Source organism: Spermophilus citellus (genome assembly GCF_964194105.1).
Source record: "Spermophilus citellus genome assembly, chromosome: 17".
NCBI lineage: Eukaryota > Metazoa > Chordata > Mammalia > Rodentia > Sciuridae > Spermophilus > Spermophilus citellus.
The window spans coordinates 70,823,470-70,838,573 of NC_138199.1; the positions used below are offsets into that span (position 1 = coordinate 70,823,470).

The 15,104-nt window shown below is 53.0% G+C and overlaps 1 protein-coding gene across 6 annotated transcripts in view; it reads right to left on the reverse strand.

Moving 5' to 3' along the window:
- The window catches only part of SLC39A11 (solute carrier family 39 member 11), a 406,238-nt gene that overhangs the window by 331,435 nt on the left and 59,699 nt on the right, over positions 1–15,104 (reverse strand). For 4 of the 6 annotated variants that reach the window (XM_081271051.1, XM_081271050.1, XM_081271049.1 and 1 more), the window contains exon 1: positions 1,572–1,679. The exons of 1 other annotated variant lie outside the window; for it this stretch is intronic. The gene's annotated coding sequence lies outside the window, so the exon portion shown is untranslated. Of the gene's footprint in view, positions 1–332; positions 403–1,571; positions 1,680–15,104 lie in introns of those variants that run through there. One more of the 6 variants, XM_081271047.1, reaches the window with a different exon arrangement.

Below are 15,104 nucleotides of genomic sequence, written 5' to 3' on the forward strand. Positions count from 1 at the left end.
GGCTTCGGGACTGAGCAAACAATCCTCATTTGCCAAAAGGCCAAAGTCAAAGTGGGTTTTGTGGGCTGGTGAACAGACGGGAGTTCATGGGTGTCCTGGTGGTAGGTGGGATAGGAAAACCCTCTTCTAAACCTGTCCCCATTAATACCTGAGCACCCTGAGAGGTGAGAAGAAGGGACCCAGAGGGGGACCAGAGCCACAAGCTTTCTAGCTCAACAGGAACAGCGTTTGTCAGGGGAACACTAGCCCAGCACCCCTGGGGGAGTTTCTTCCATTTGTTGTCTGAAAACCTCCCCCCCCCCCCCCCCCGGGCAGGGTGCAGTGGCGCACACCTGTGATCCCAGTGACTTGGGAGGCTGAGGCAAGAGGATCAGGATCGCAGGTTCAAAGGCAGCTTCAGCCCTGTCTCAAAATAAAAGATAAAAAAAGGCTGGGGATGTGGCTCAGTGGTTGAAAGTCCCTGGGTTCAATCCCTGGTAAAGAAAAAAAGAGAACACAGAAAACCTCACTCCTCAAAAGGGTGGCCCAAGGACCAGCAGCACTGGGCCCCTTGGGAGCTACTTAAGAATGCAGACTCTCAGGTCACCTCGGGCCTGCTGATCAGAATTGCATCTGAACCAAGTCCACGAGGGATACTGATGCACACTGACATGTGTACAACCTCTCCAAGACGAGGAGCACAGAGAGCAGGGGGTGGCTCAGCATGTACAGTCCCCAGAGAACAATGTTTCTCAAACAGTAGACCAGCAACCTTAGGAGCATGACACACCAAGCCCCGTCACCTCCAAAGCAGCTCTTTCACTGGGGTTCAGTCTCCCTCAGAAGCTGGATATGAAGACCTTAAACTCCGAGGGGCTGGCAGGAGAGAGGCTCATTCTCTGCCCACTGCAGCTTCAGAGAAGCCCCCACGCTGGCCCCACTGCACCCCTGTGCACAGTCTGCGCGGGCCGCCCAGAAGGCCCTCCAGGCCGGTGGAGCTCCCCTTATTATTTTATTTTGCTGCCCCTTTAAACCTGTTGCTCCCCTCTGAGAGTCAGCTTCAAGAGGCTGGTGAGGCTGCAGAAGTGGGCACAGCACCTGTGTGCCCAGGTCCTAGTGAGATGGCACACAGGGAAGCAAGAAGTCTCAGGTTGGGGAGAAAGTAGTTCTGGGAGAGTCGTCTAATGTCTGGCTGCTCAAAGTGTGGCCCGTGGACCCGCGGACCAGGGACGTGGTTAGAAATGCACAGTCTCAGGCCGCACCCCAACCTGCTGCAGGTTAACCAGATCCCAGTCAAGTTCAGAAGCCAGGGGGAGGGGCCTCTGCTGGGGGGGGGGGAATCCCGCATCCCCCACCCACCCGCAGGCAGCCAGGACTGCAGAGACTGGAGGAGGTGCAGTCACTGCCCTCCCGGCTCACCCTGGAGGGGCAGAGCAGGGCCAGGCACTCCTCCCTGCCCGGCCACCTGCAAGCCTCCTGCTTCTCCTCGATCCCTCCTTTCCCCAGGGACACCCTCAAGTCTCACACTCTGGTCCTGGGGGCCCAGGCTCTGGCCCCACCAAAGGCACTGAAGGAGAGAAAAGCCAACTCACTAGGGTGCCCTCTCCAGCCCCCACTCCACTTCCATCAGCCCGCTGCCGCTCACGGGGCCGGCTCCACTCCCGAGTCACTTCCTGCTTTCCTCCCAGCACACGTGTCCCTCCAGCCACCAGGCCCCGCCCTGCCACCACTGGCAAATCCCGCCTGAAGAATAAATTCTCTGGTTCACAGCCTTCTGCAGGCTCAGGAACAGATCCGGGGCGGGCAGAACTGAGCTCCAAGGCCAAGTGCAGAGCAGTCTGTGTGCACAAGCCTTCGCCAGTCCTGGGGGAGGTCACAGACACCCAGGGAAAGAGTTGTGTGCCAGGTCCCTGATGCTGCTTGTGTGTCTCCATGAGCCAATGGGAAGCGAGCAGCAGCAGCGCAGTTGTGCTGGGGCCCAAGGACGTCAGCACCAGCATAGCTCCCTGGGCCAATGGCCCTTAAATCTCAGCACATCTCACAAACACCCCCCACACCCACACCCACACACACCTCCCAGAAACATGCATACTGCCTGTGGCTTGCACACTTCCCTAAGTAAGATGTGCAGAGTTGGCCAGGAGGAAATGTTTCCTTAGAGCTCCAAATCCTGACCATGACCTCCACTGCCACCTACCTGTGTCCTCTCCAGTAGGGGCCCTGAAGCTCCCATTAATTGGAGGAGGGAGGGAGTGCACCACAACAGCCCAGAGCAGTGGCTGAAGAAAGTGGCGGGTGTTTTGCAGACATCCAGGACTGCTGCAAGTGTCAAAGGCCATAAGACCTAGGGGGTCTGATCAGCAAGGGAACCACAGGAATCTAGGGCGGCAGAACAGGGTGGCCCTGGTCACATGGTCTGGCTCATGGCCCTGCCAGCACCTCTCCTGGAAGACTGGGGCAGGGAGGAGTGGGATAAGGGGTGGGTTGGCACAAAGTGGTCCAGCCCAGTGTGTCCTGGGTGGATCCCATCTTTTGTTCTCTCCCTCCCTCCCTCCCCCCACCCACCCCCTCCTCTGAAGAGGTAGAACAGCCACTGAGAGCCAACTTTAGAATGACCATGGGGAAGAATTGGCACATGGGTCCCTTGGACAGATTCCCCAGCCTTCTCAGCCTCGGTTTCCCCCACTAGGTCAGGAGATGACACTGTCTCCCTCTGGATCACGGTGCCCCGGGGTGAGGCACTGCAGCCCTGGCCCGAAGTCCTCCCCCACTCCCTCGCTCAGGGCTCCACAGACATCCACTTGGCATCTGCTCTCGCCCAGGCCTCTGCTGGACCCTGGTGCACGGAGGTCAGCAAGGGAGATGTGGCTTCACCTCCCCATCCTTCCTTCTCTGCCCTTTTGCAAGTCTGGCCACTGACCCGACCTGAGGACTGAGTTGAGCCTCTGGCCTGGGGCGGCCAGGGCCTTCCCAGCTGGAGCAGGCTTTCAGATTTACTGACAGGTCGGGAGGTGAACGTCACAGGCATCGTATAGACACGCTGTAGAGTGATTAGGGAAGTGGCTGCTTGTTTAAGGGATTTGGAAAATTATTCCTCTCATATGTCTAGATTATATCCACTTATCTCCATCTCAACTGGGGCCACCTTGTGAAATGACCCCACTTCTCCTTCCTGCCCTGACCACCTGTTGATCTTCCTGATTCGCTGTTGTGCCACCTCTGCACAGAGTTAGGACACAAACCCTGCAGTGCCAGTCTCCAGTCGCAAACCTTCTGAGGGCTCCTCGCTGCTCTTGGGGGGAAACCCAAGCTCCCGCCCTCAGCCTCTGGACCCCTGGAACCACTCCATCCCCACCCCAACTCAGGGGTCCACCTCCTCCGGGACCACCAGGCACACTCCCCACTCAGGGTCCTTGCATTTGTCCTCCCTCTGCCTGGAGCAGATTTCTCCCAGATTCGCACCTGGCTGGGTCCCCAAATGCCAGCACCGCGAGATGTTGGATATTTATGGAAGGAAGGAGTCCATCAGATACAGAAGTATTATCTGCTGGCTCCACTTTGTCTTGAGAGCTGTGAGAAGCAGTCATATTCACAAACTGCATGGAGCTGCCCAGCCAGCCTACCATGTTCCTATCAGGCTTTCCTGGTGGCACCCGGTGCTTCCCAGCCAAGGGCGATGCTGTCCCCACCCCCACCTGTGAGACATTGAGGGGGCGCCACCAGGTGGGTCAATACCCAGCCCCGGCAACAAAATGGCCCAAAAAACATCAAGAGGATAAAAAACAACGTGTGAGACCTGGAGTAATACCACAGAATAAATTGCCTCAGGAGGACACCACATGATGATAGAAATCCCTCCTTAAAATGTAATGTGCTTTCAAGAAGCATCCATCAAGGCTCTGGTTAGCATCTGATCCACCGTGAGCCGCAAGAAGGAAGAGAGTCAACTGTCGGGCCATCTCTGTGCTCCTGCACGGCTGCTGCGAGGCTCTGCCCTGGCCTCCACTTAAAACATCCGTGTTCAACTCCCTCTAGCCCTGTGGGTCTTGATGTCAGGCTCCGAGGCTGGCATCAGGACACCGTGACATTACAGAGCCCCCATATGAAATTCCTGGGAGGGCTTGGGCAGGGACTCCCTGACAGCTGGGGCAGACCGGGCTCGCCCTGGACATTTGCTCTGGAAAATGACTGAAGAACAGATGAAGAGGAAGTTCTACCTGACATCTTACCTAAGCATCACCCAGAAGGGCCCACGACCCCTTGACGCCAGCCACTCCTCTGAGCCTGGGAAGAGCTGCCCTTTAGGGCTTGAAGGAGAAACTAAGTCAACAATCCATTCCCCCCCGCCCCTGGCATCTAACATTTGATTCTGAATCTGCCCCACAAATGACCCCGGGGCACAGAGTGGGTACAGATTCTGCCGACTCTACACAAAACTATTGTCCCTACCTTTTCTGGTCCTTGTGGTAGGCTTTTAAAATCCAAACCCAGGCTTGCTCAACTGTCTGTCTGCTTAATAAGATACTAAATGTTAAAAACCACCCCTAACTGAACATGAAACACTCTGTCTCTAAGAAGATGATCAGCATCAGTCCGTTTCCCTCAATTTCTACTTTTGTTGCTTCAAGCTCTTCCGGTGTCTTTGGCAGGTTGACCAGGGGGACTACTGAGCAACTGGACTCTGCTTCAGCTGCTCCTCGACAGCTGTGGACAGCACTTGAACACCCTGCTGTTCATTCATTCGCTCAGAAAATGCTTACTGTTTACTGCACACCTACTACGTGACAGGCGAATGTGTGGCACTGGGTACAGGCCACCAAAGACAGATTCAACCCACGGCTCCAGGATGCTTCTGGTCTAGGAGACTTGGGCAGAGTGTCGTGTGCTGTGAGACGGAGGCTCACTCCTCTTTCCTTTTCCTATTCCTCATAAAAAAACATCTATGCCTTCTATTTCTAGATGCACCCAGCCAGTGAGGACAGTGGACCCGCGGCTGCTGTCAGCTCAGGGAGGAGACTTTCTAGGCTATAGACCAGTGCGTGCACCACTGAGCCAGGTGCCAAGAGACCTTAGGAGATAAGGACCGATTTAGAGGCCTGGGGACCTGTGATTTCTTTCTCATTCTAATGCAAGCTTCATTTTCTTACCAACATTTTTTTCCCTTAAACTAGACCTCAAAATTGTATAAGCTTCAGAATCACAAAGCTTGGATGATCTCTGAGCGATGTTCAGGGATTTAAGCAGGAAAACAAATAGCTTCCTCTGACGGACAGAATCATGTTCCTGTACCCCAAAGGCATCTGTATCATAACCCTTGAAACTCGGGACTGTGTCACCTCATGTGGCAGAAGGATCTTTGCTGGCGTGATTAAATTAGGATCTTGTGGGGGAAGATCACCCTGGATTATCAGGGTGGGCCTCATAATCCCAAGGGTCGTTTTAAGGGAAAAGAGGGAGTGAGCCGTCGGAGGGAGAGCAGGAGATGTACCGATGGAAGCAGGGGTCAGAGACAGGCAGCCACAAGCCAAGGCAGGCAGGCAGCCTCCAGAGATGGAAAAGGGGAGGAAACAGAGTCTCCCGAGAGGCTCCAGAAGGAACTGGCCCTGAAGATACCAGGACTGTAGGACTTCTGACCTCCAGAACTATAGGCTGGTTAATTTGTCTTGTTTTAACTCACTGAGTTTGTGGTCATTTGTTACAGCAGCAAGAGGAAACCCATCCACTTCCTTTTCCCTGAAAAAACCTAACTGCACAGACACTCTTCTCCACCGGTGCTGTGACTCACCAGGATCCACACGGGGTCCTTGTCCATGGTCATAGCCATGTAGGACTAACTACATAATAGTCAGGGCTTGGTACAAAATGAAAATGGGAGGCCCCTGGTTCAAAGACACCATTAAAGATACTGAAATATAAAGCCTCTTCCTTTCTTCTGCATCACTCCTGGGACAACATGCAGGCTTCACCGTCCCATCAGACTGAGCTTAAAAAACACAGCTCAGGGGTGAAACTACTAGGAATCTCAAGGCAGGGACAGCAGAGCATTAAACCACGGGCAGGCCCCTCTGAGAACAGGGCCCTGTGTGACGGTACAGGCCACACGTCATGAAGCAGGTAGTGTCCCTGTGGCCGGAGTGGCAGGACCAGATTAAGGAAGGCCACAGTGTCACAGTGGGAAAAACCGGTTTGCGAGCAGAAGGTTCCAGATGGATAAAACACAGGTGAGACCCCCAGCTAGAGCCAAAGTGCCATCGAAGCCGTCCCAGGCAGGGAAGCAGAAGGCAACACGGGAGCCGGGAAACGGAACGGACACCTTTGCCAGGAGGAGCCTGGGATTCAGGAAGGGGAATCCCAGTTCCTCTTCCTAGTGGGAATAAAGGCAGGCAACAGGGGTGGGGGAATATCTCTGCACTCAGAAACTACCGGACCACGGCCGGGGCTGGGCGCGGTGGCAGAACGCTTGCCCTGCATGCATGAGGCACTGGGTTTGATCCCCGGCACCACAAAGAAATAAACAAATAAGATAAAGATTAAAAAGAAACTACTGGACCAGAATTTGGGGTCCCCAAGCTCTTCAGAGGCCTAAGGAATGGTCACAAATTTAAAATTATAGATACTGGATCAAAAGGAAAAACAAAAGAATCTATGGAAATCAAAATTAATAAATGTTTAACTAAATGTCCCTAAAACCTTCTTAATTGTTGACTTTGGTATTCATAAAAATTTAATTACATTTGAAAAACCAACGGAGGCAAACGGAGGCTCAGCTTTTCTCACTTCCAGATAATTCCTAAGTACGCACAGTGATGGCCAAGAAATCACTGCCAATCATAAATTAAATAAGCTTAGGGCCAAACAATTTCCAAAGCAAAATCACTTTGATTACTTTGGCGGGGGACGGGGGGGGGGGTGTACTTAATGTGGAATGTAGGAGCATTTTATTACGTTTGGTGCCACATGAGATGAGACCTTGAAAGACCAGGGACTCTAGAGGGGCCTCCAAAGATCCTGGAGGCAGGAAATGGGGAGAGAGGCAGGATTCTAGGAAACTCTATTCTTCTCCAAGAGTGAGAACAGAAGCACAGCTCCTCCCGTGAGGATGAGCTGAGGCTCCTGAAGGGCTGATGCCAGAGACAGTCCTGCAGTCACCTCCTGCCCAGGGCATGAGACCAGCCAGCCAGGACCTGAGGAAGACGAGAGGTCGGGGAGGGAGCCCTTGGGACAGGAGTGCCCAGCCTCGCGTGCAGAGGGGAAGAAGGAGGAGCTGGTCCCCCAACTGTCCATGGCCAGAAGGGAGGGACCCCCAAGGTGCTCCAGACCCCTGAGGCTACTGGGTGGAAGGAGGCCAGGGCTGGAGATGTGTGGCCACTGGGTGAGGTCAGCTGAGAAGCCCTGTAGACAGGTTGACTAGTGGCCTCCAAAAAGAGATGCTCAAATCCCAACTTCAGTACCCGTCATGTGGCCTTCTTTGAAAATAGGACTTTCTTTGCAGATGAGAGATTTCAACATGAGGTCATCCTGGATTAAGTGTGTGTTCTAAGTCCAATGACACACGTGTACTCATAATTGACAGCAGGGAAGACCACAGGGACACCGGAGAAGAGAAGGCAAAATGGAGACAAGCAGAGATTGGGGTGATGTGGCTACAAACCCAGGAGTACATAGAGCCACTGGAAACTGAAAGAGGCCAGAAGGGACCCTCCCCTGGGGCCTCCAGAGACAGCCTGGCCCTGACAACACCTTGATTTGGACATCTGGCCTCCAGACCCGTGAGAGAATAAATTTCTGTGGCTTTAAGTCACCTGGTTGATGGTGTTTTGTAGTGTTTTGTTATTGAAGCCTTAAGACACTCATACACACGGACTCCTGTCATTTCTACCACAAGAAGGTCAAGAAGTGCCAACTACCAGGAAGCCAAGTCTTTACCCAGATGTACTTAAGAAGTTCTTTCGCTGCCTTCATTTTAAAAAACAAAAGCAAACCCAAAGCCACCTCTCTGTGCTAATGGGGGCTAGCTCAACCTAATAGGGAGGCAGTCAGGGCTCCTAATTCAGCTTCCTCTCCAGTGACAGTGGCCCAGTTTCATTGGGCTTGTTGTGGCTCCTAAAATTGTTGAAGTCCCAACCCCCAGCACTCGGCACATGACCTTATTTGAAAACAGGGATCCCACAAATTAAAGTGTCATCATTAGGATGGACACAAGCCCAGACGACTGGTGTCCTTATAAAGAAAGGAAGTTTTGGCAGAAAGATACGCATAGAGAGAAGATGACAAGGAGTGGCAGGGGGAAACGGGCCATCTGCAAGGCAGGGAGAGGGGACTGGACAGATCTTTCACTCAGGAGGGACCAACCTGATGACACCTGAGCTGTGGGCTTTGCTGTCTGTTGTTGGAGTCACTCAGTTCTTTGTTGAGGCAGCCCTAGCAAACCAATCAATGCCAGAGGCCACCGGGGCTCACGCTGCAGGACTTAGTGCTGGGAGAACCTCCAAGGGCGGAGCATCAGCCCAGGCCTCTCACCTTACAAGCCGAAGAAACATGGCCACAGGGCTGGATGGCACCAGAGCAGGGCAGAGGCCCACCCCTCCCCCGGACCCCATTCCTCTCACGGCCCCCACCTCTGTGCACCCCTGGCCTCCAGTCTGTCAGCTTAGAGTCATCACCTTGCAGCTCAATTGTGACAATGATCATTGTAAGCAAGAGAAACGGGTCAGAGGACCAAGGTTTTCAAACTGGGCATGGAACCACCATATGACCCAGTATGTCACCCCTCGGTATTTACCCTGAGGAATTAAAGTCATCCTACTGCAGTGACACATGCACACCCGTGTTTATAGGTCTATGTACACAATGGAGTTTCATCCAGCCATAAAGAAAAATAAGGTAATGACATTTGCAGGAAAATGGCTGGAACCAGAGACCATTATGTTAAGCAAAGTAAGCCAAACTCAGAAGGTGAAGAGTTCTGTGTTTTCGCAGACGTGGAGCTGGAGAGGAAGAAAGAAAAAGAAAGATGGGGGCATCTCGTGAAAATCAAAGGGAGATCAACAGAGGAAAGGGAGCAAGGGGTGCGGGGCGGGGAGGGAGGGGTGCTGGGGAGTGATGTTGGCCAAATCACGGTGTTCCCCTGTGTGCACGTACAAATAGGTAGCCACAAATCCCATCCTCGTGTACACAACGCACCAATACAAATATGGGGGGAAATTCATTGATTAAATTTAAAAAATAAAAGAATACCAAACCTTTTGAAACAAAGACTTCCCAGATGCACACTCTAATAAGTGACCCTCCCAGGCCAGGTCTCCACACACCCTGATGCGACAGGTATGGATATGACTGCTGCCTTCATGGCCAGAGAATATTATTAAAAATAACATGGGCCAGGCACAGTGGTACAGGCCTGTAATCCCAGCAGCTTGGGAGGCTGAAACAGGAGGATCCAGAATTCAAAGCCAGCCTCAGCAATGACGAGGTGCTAAGCAACTCAGTGAGACCTGTCTCTAAATAAAATACAAAATAGGGCTGGGGATGTGGCTCAGTGGTCGAGTGCCCCTAAGTTCAATCCCTGGTACCTAAATGATAATAATAATTAATAATAATAATAATAGACTTGGAGAGTCTCTCTGGGTAGAGCATGGGCCTCGCATGTGTGAGGCACTAGGATCCATCCTTAGCACTGCAAGTAATAATAATAATAATAATAATAATAATAATAATAATAATAATAATAATAAACATGGAATGACAGGGCACACAGACCCATTGGCCTTTTACCTAAGTCGTGGTAACCAGCTTTATGGTCTTGCCGTATTTTCAGAAAACCTCAATAGGGACCTTCAGTAGATACCCACAGACAGAAAGTCTCGCCCCGGGAGGAACTCACAAAAAAATCACTTGTCTAATTAAACTGAATGATGAGCTCTGCAAATTGCCCTGTGCCTGCTGCTCCTGTGGCTGGAGTTGACCCAGCAGGTGGGCCCCAGAAACTTGCTTAATGAAATGATTCCAAATATGGGTGGGGGCGGATCCTGAGCACCCAAGTGCCCTCCAGAAAAGGATAGTTACATAAATCACAGAGCACAAATGCAGCGGTCTTCTATGCAGCTGGTCACAATGATAAACACCCTGGCAGCACGGGGAATATCTATGATACCAAGGTTTGCGAACAAAGCAATATACAAAACATATGCCACTTGTCACCATAAGGTTAAACATACATATGCAAACAACAGAGACCAGAGAGCAATTCATAGCTAGTATAGTAGCGGGGGCACTGGGGGATGAGACAGGGGGAGTCCCCTCTTTTCTAGGAGGCTGCGATCCTTTGTAATTTAGAAATACTTGAATAAGTTATTTATTTAAAGAAAAAAGAAAAAAAGCTGAATGCAGAAATTCAGGCTCATTGAACCTAAATACTAAGACCAGTAATGAAACCCAATCAGAAACGGGAGTCCTAACTCTCGCCCAGGACTCTGTCAGTAAAACAGACTGAGTTCGTAGCCAAAGCCTCCTGGCTGTTTTAAGCACTGTCAGGTTTGCTGGAGCAGCCCCAGGACCTGCCTTACCCAGTCACTTCCCAGCACCTTCTTCCCGTCATCAACTCTCCAACAGGCCAGCTGCAGAGTGGTGACAGTCTCCAGCAGTGGGAGCCAGGGGCCTAAGGAAGTCCCCTTCCTCCGTGGCTCCCTCCTGCCCAGTCCGGGAGCAGCTGGGCTGCTGTCACCAGGCCAGCCTGGCACTGCGTTCCTGTCCCTGCCCACCAGCTTCCCAGACAGATGGTCGGTGAGGCCCTGAGGCGCCTCCAGAACCACGGATCCCACCACCCACCAGAGACCTGTACCCTGGCCATCCCAAACGCCCCCAGGGGTGGGGGGCGATCTACCCATCCCGCAGGCTCCTGTTCTCCTCCCTCAGCCCCTGAAAGGTGCAGAAAGCTGGGCTTTGCACAAGGCCCCAGACACACTCAGAGCTGCTGACAGACCCGCTGGGCCGTGGGACTTCAGAATGTCATTTCCTGAAGTGTCTGCTTCTGGGCTCAGAGGGCTCTGCTGAGTTCTTCTAGAACCTTCTACAGGCACAGTGGCCTGTGTCCATTTTAATACCAAGACCTGCTTTGTGTTCATCTCAGCAAGCACTGATTGTTTAGCAGTAAACACCTCTACGATAGCTACAGGCCACATATCAGTCCTCTAACTTCTCAGCCGCCCCCCAATAGAAAGATTGGTCAAGGGAACCATGTTAGCTAGGAATTAATTCTTTTCCCCACTTTTTATTCATTAAAAAAAAAAGGAAAGAAAACCCCACCAATACAGCTACCAATCAGAGCTTTGGAGTAATGGGAAAGACACGAGGCTGCAGAGCCGAGGGGCCACTGCGCCAACCAAAGGCAAAGACATGGATTTCAATCCGCCTTCGCCTCCTCATTCAGCTTTGGGAATAGGAACAACTGATAAATGTGACGCTAGGCAGCCCCTTCAAGTCCAGGAAGCCCACACTGGAAATCTCTGCTGCCGAGAAAAAAAAAATGAAGCACACAGTCTTTGGCTTCGAGAAATAAGGAAAGCAATCATGTAAATAACCGCTCAGAAAGTTAGCCACCAGCGGCCCTGGCCTGTCCGAGGCTTCCCAACATGTATACCAATTAGGCTATTCCACTCTGAAGGGAACCACAGGAATGGCTGTCACCCCTCTGGCGAGCAGAGGAGACACTTAATGGGTATTTGTCAAATAAATGAACAGTGACCCACATTTTATAAGGCAATTAATTTTTACAGTCACGCTGCTGGGCAGACTTGTGGTGCATGATCTCGCAACAGCCTCTAAGCCCAAATTCGTCAAGGAAATGAGGGCAGCTGCAGATCCAGTAGGCTGGGGAGGCTTCAGGCTGGTGGGGGACCTGGGGGAGCCTGCCCTGGGATGGCCCCTCCCTTCAATGCTAGTCCATGAAGAGGCCCCATCTTTAAGGCCCTGCTGGGCAGGCTGTGGTCGCCACGGAGCTGGAACCCGTAGAGATCACTGGGGGTGCAGCAGTTTCTGCTGGGATGGTGGGGCAGATCCGAGGAGGACGGAAGGATGTGGGCAGGCAGAAGGGAATGGACAGGGCACTCTGCCCACTTACACCCTCGCCCACTGTGCTGAGGATGGGACCCCAGGCCTCCTGCCTGCTAGGCAAGCGCTCTACCACCTGGCCACACCCCAGCCCAAGATGACATGTTTGGTGGGGACACCAGGTGAAGCAAAGGCACTGGGGTGGAAATGGACTTCATTAGGCCAACTATACAAAATCTGATCAAGACACGGCAGAGGGCAATGTTAAAAGGCACACCTGCTGAGTACACTCTAACTCATCTGCAAATACACGTCCAGAAGGACTGCACGGTCCACCCAGCATCGTAGCCCTTAGTTTTATGCAATCTTGAACCTTTTAAAAAATGAAGCTGGGCTCAGTGGTGCACTACTGTAATCCCAGCAACTCAGGAGGCTGAGTCAGGAGGATCACAAGTTTGAGGCCAGCCTCAGCAACTTAAAAAGACTCTGTCTCAAAATAAAATAAATAAATAAATAAATAGGGCTGGTGATGTGGCTCAGTGGGTTCAACCCCCAGTACCAAAAAAATAAAATAAAATGATTTATGTATTTCTCAGCCACTGAGAACATACGTTACTTGAGAGTTGGAAACATTCCTACTTTTATCCTACCACCAAAAATCTTATTGACTTAAGGGCACACCCCTCAAGACCATTACTGGTCAGGAAAGACTGGACTTGCAGGGTGTAGACAGCCTGCGCAAAGAGCGAGCTGGGGAAGACTCTGGAAGCAGGGATGGGAGGAAGAAGGCTGGCAACGAGGGGCCTGCAGGTGGAGAGCACGAGGTCCGTGACACCAGGCGTTTCTATCCCCAGAAACGGCAGGACACTTAAGCCAGAAAAGCCAATCCCACTGCACTGGGACTCCGAGCCTTCCTCAGTGAAGGATGCTCCGAAGGCCCAACCCAGCCTTCCCCTGGGACTTGGGAGGGTGACCAACCGCACTGCTTGGTGCCGGCCAGGAGGGTTTCCTGAGACGTGGGACTTTCAGTTTCAATGGGAACAGTCCTGGGAGAACTAGGGAAGTTGGTCACTTCACAGCTCGTCACACATGCGGAGGAAGCTGCCCACGCATGCACACCCTTCCCACTATCCACATCCACAGAAACGGTGCAAGTCCTAACCTCAGCTCCTCCCTGGGCACAGCTAGGAACACAGAGCTCAGGTTCTGGCCAGGCTACTCAATGTGTCACCTGTGCGCCTGCAGCACAGACACCTCCCGGGAATCTGCCAGAGATGCAGGATGCCACAGAGGCCCACAGCTGCGACCTCAGCAACTCGGGAGGCTGAGGCAGGAGGATGGCAAGTTGGAGGCCAGCCTCAGCAACTCAGTGAGACCCTGGCTCAAAATAAAAAACTTAAAAGGGCTTAGGATATAGCTCGGTGGTAGAGCAACCCCAGGTTCACCTCCAGCGCCAAAAGGAAAAGAAAAAAGACGCAGAATGTCAGGCCTCACCCGGTGGGGTCATTCAGAGCTCAAATCCCACCCAGACCTCCTGGAAATTCGTGTCCAGTCACAGGAACAGCACAGCGTAGCTGATGGGATCTGTTCCCTGGGCCGTCTGTGCGTCTGGGCACGTCCTAGTTCTTTAATGTCTCAGTTGGGACAAACCGTGCAAACGTGATGCCCAGGGACGGGTGGGTTTTTATGAGCCATGACTGCACGCTCTGCCAGGGGCTCTGGTGGACTCTGCCCGACGCGTCCCTTCACTTCCTCTCCACGCTCCTCCGCGTTGCCAGAGAGTGTACAACAAGCAGCGCCTCACACTCAGCTGAGGTGCCACTGGTGAGGCCACCACGTCTCAGCCACCATGTCTCAGCCACCTCACGTGGGGCTTTCCCACGGAATCACTCCTGGGCAGTGGGGGTGGCAGGCCTAGGGTCTGGTCTCCCACTAGATGCCAGTGCCACCTTCCAATTGTGACACACGAGAGACTGTCTCCTGACACTGCCCATGGGTCCCGAGGACCAAAAGAGCCCCCCGTTAAGAATCACCGGTTACACAAAGAGGAGACACACGTGGAAATGACAGACAGAGAGCAGCTGCTCCGGCCTGCCTGGGAGTTTGTGAGAGTCTTGGAAACGAGGCCAAGCTGGTCCCTTGGGCTCCGGGAGAGCGAGGCTGGGTGACCGAGGGCCACCTCTTATCCAAGGGGAAGCCTCTGTCAGAGAGGCTGATGAAGACATGAGCCCCCAGCTGCCGGGAGCTCATGCCATCTGCGCCTCCACCACAGTGGCCCCTTACGCTGTCACCCAACGTGTGCCAGAAGGCCTCTCCCTTTGTATCAGCGTGCCACACTGAATCACGTTGGAGGCTTTTAACAGCCTTGGTTAGAAAGGAAAAAAGAAGACTGGGTAGTTTCTGTTGGAGTCAGCAGAGTAAGCCATATGGCTCCGTCCTCAGCCGTCATCACACACGGCTGAGGCGAAGGCTGTCCCCGGCAGGCCACTTGCAGCTGTCGCCCCAGAAGCCTTGGGGACTGGGGAGAGGCTCCCCACTCCGCCTCCAGGCTGGCCTGGGCCTTACCCTCACTCAGTGCATGAAAAGAAGGGCAACCACTGCATTTTGTCGATTCTAGGATGCACTCTCTCTTCCCTCCTCCTACCCCTATTCTGTATGGTGGAAATCGCGGCTGGTTTTGCAAGATTATAATTGCCGCCAGCCCAGGGGGAGGTGGGAAGCAGCCATCATGGCCCAAGCATGCGGCAACATCAGAAGCACTGGTGTAACCCTCTCGGTATGGCCCGGGGTGTGGGAGAAAACCCAGGAGCAGCAGAGGGGACCTCTGGGCCCACCAGAGATCGGTGGTCCTGGAGAAGAGGCAAGGAGGCGGGTGGGTTCTCCCTACGTCAGTGCTAATGCACACATGGTCCCTGGACCAGCAGCGTCAGCATCACCTGGGAGCTCGGAGGAAAGGCAGATTCTTGGGCCCCACCCCAGACCTACTGATCAGTCTCTGGGGGGCCCAGCAGCCAGCGCCAGGGCTTTCTAATGTGTGCTTATGCTGAGAAGGGCTGCCCGGGTACGTGGCTTCAATC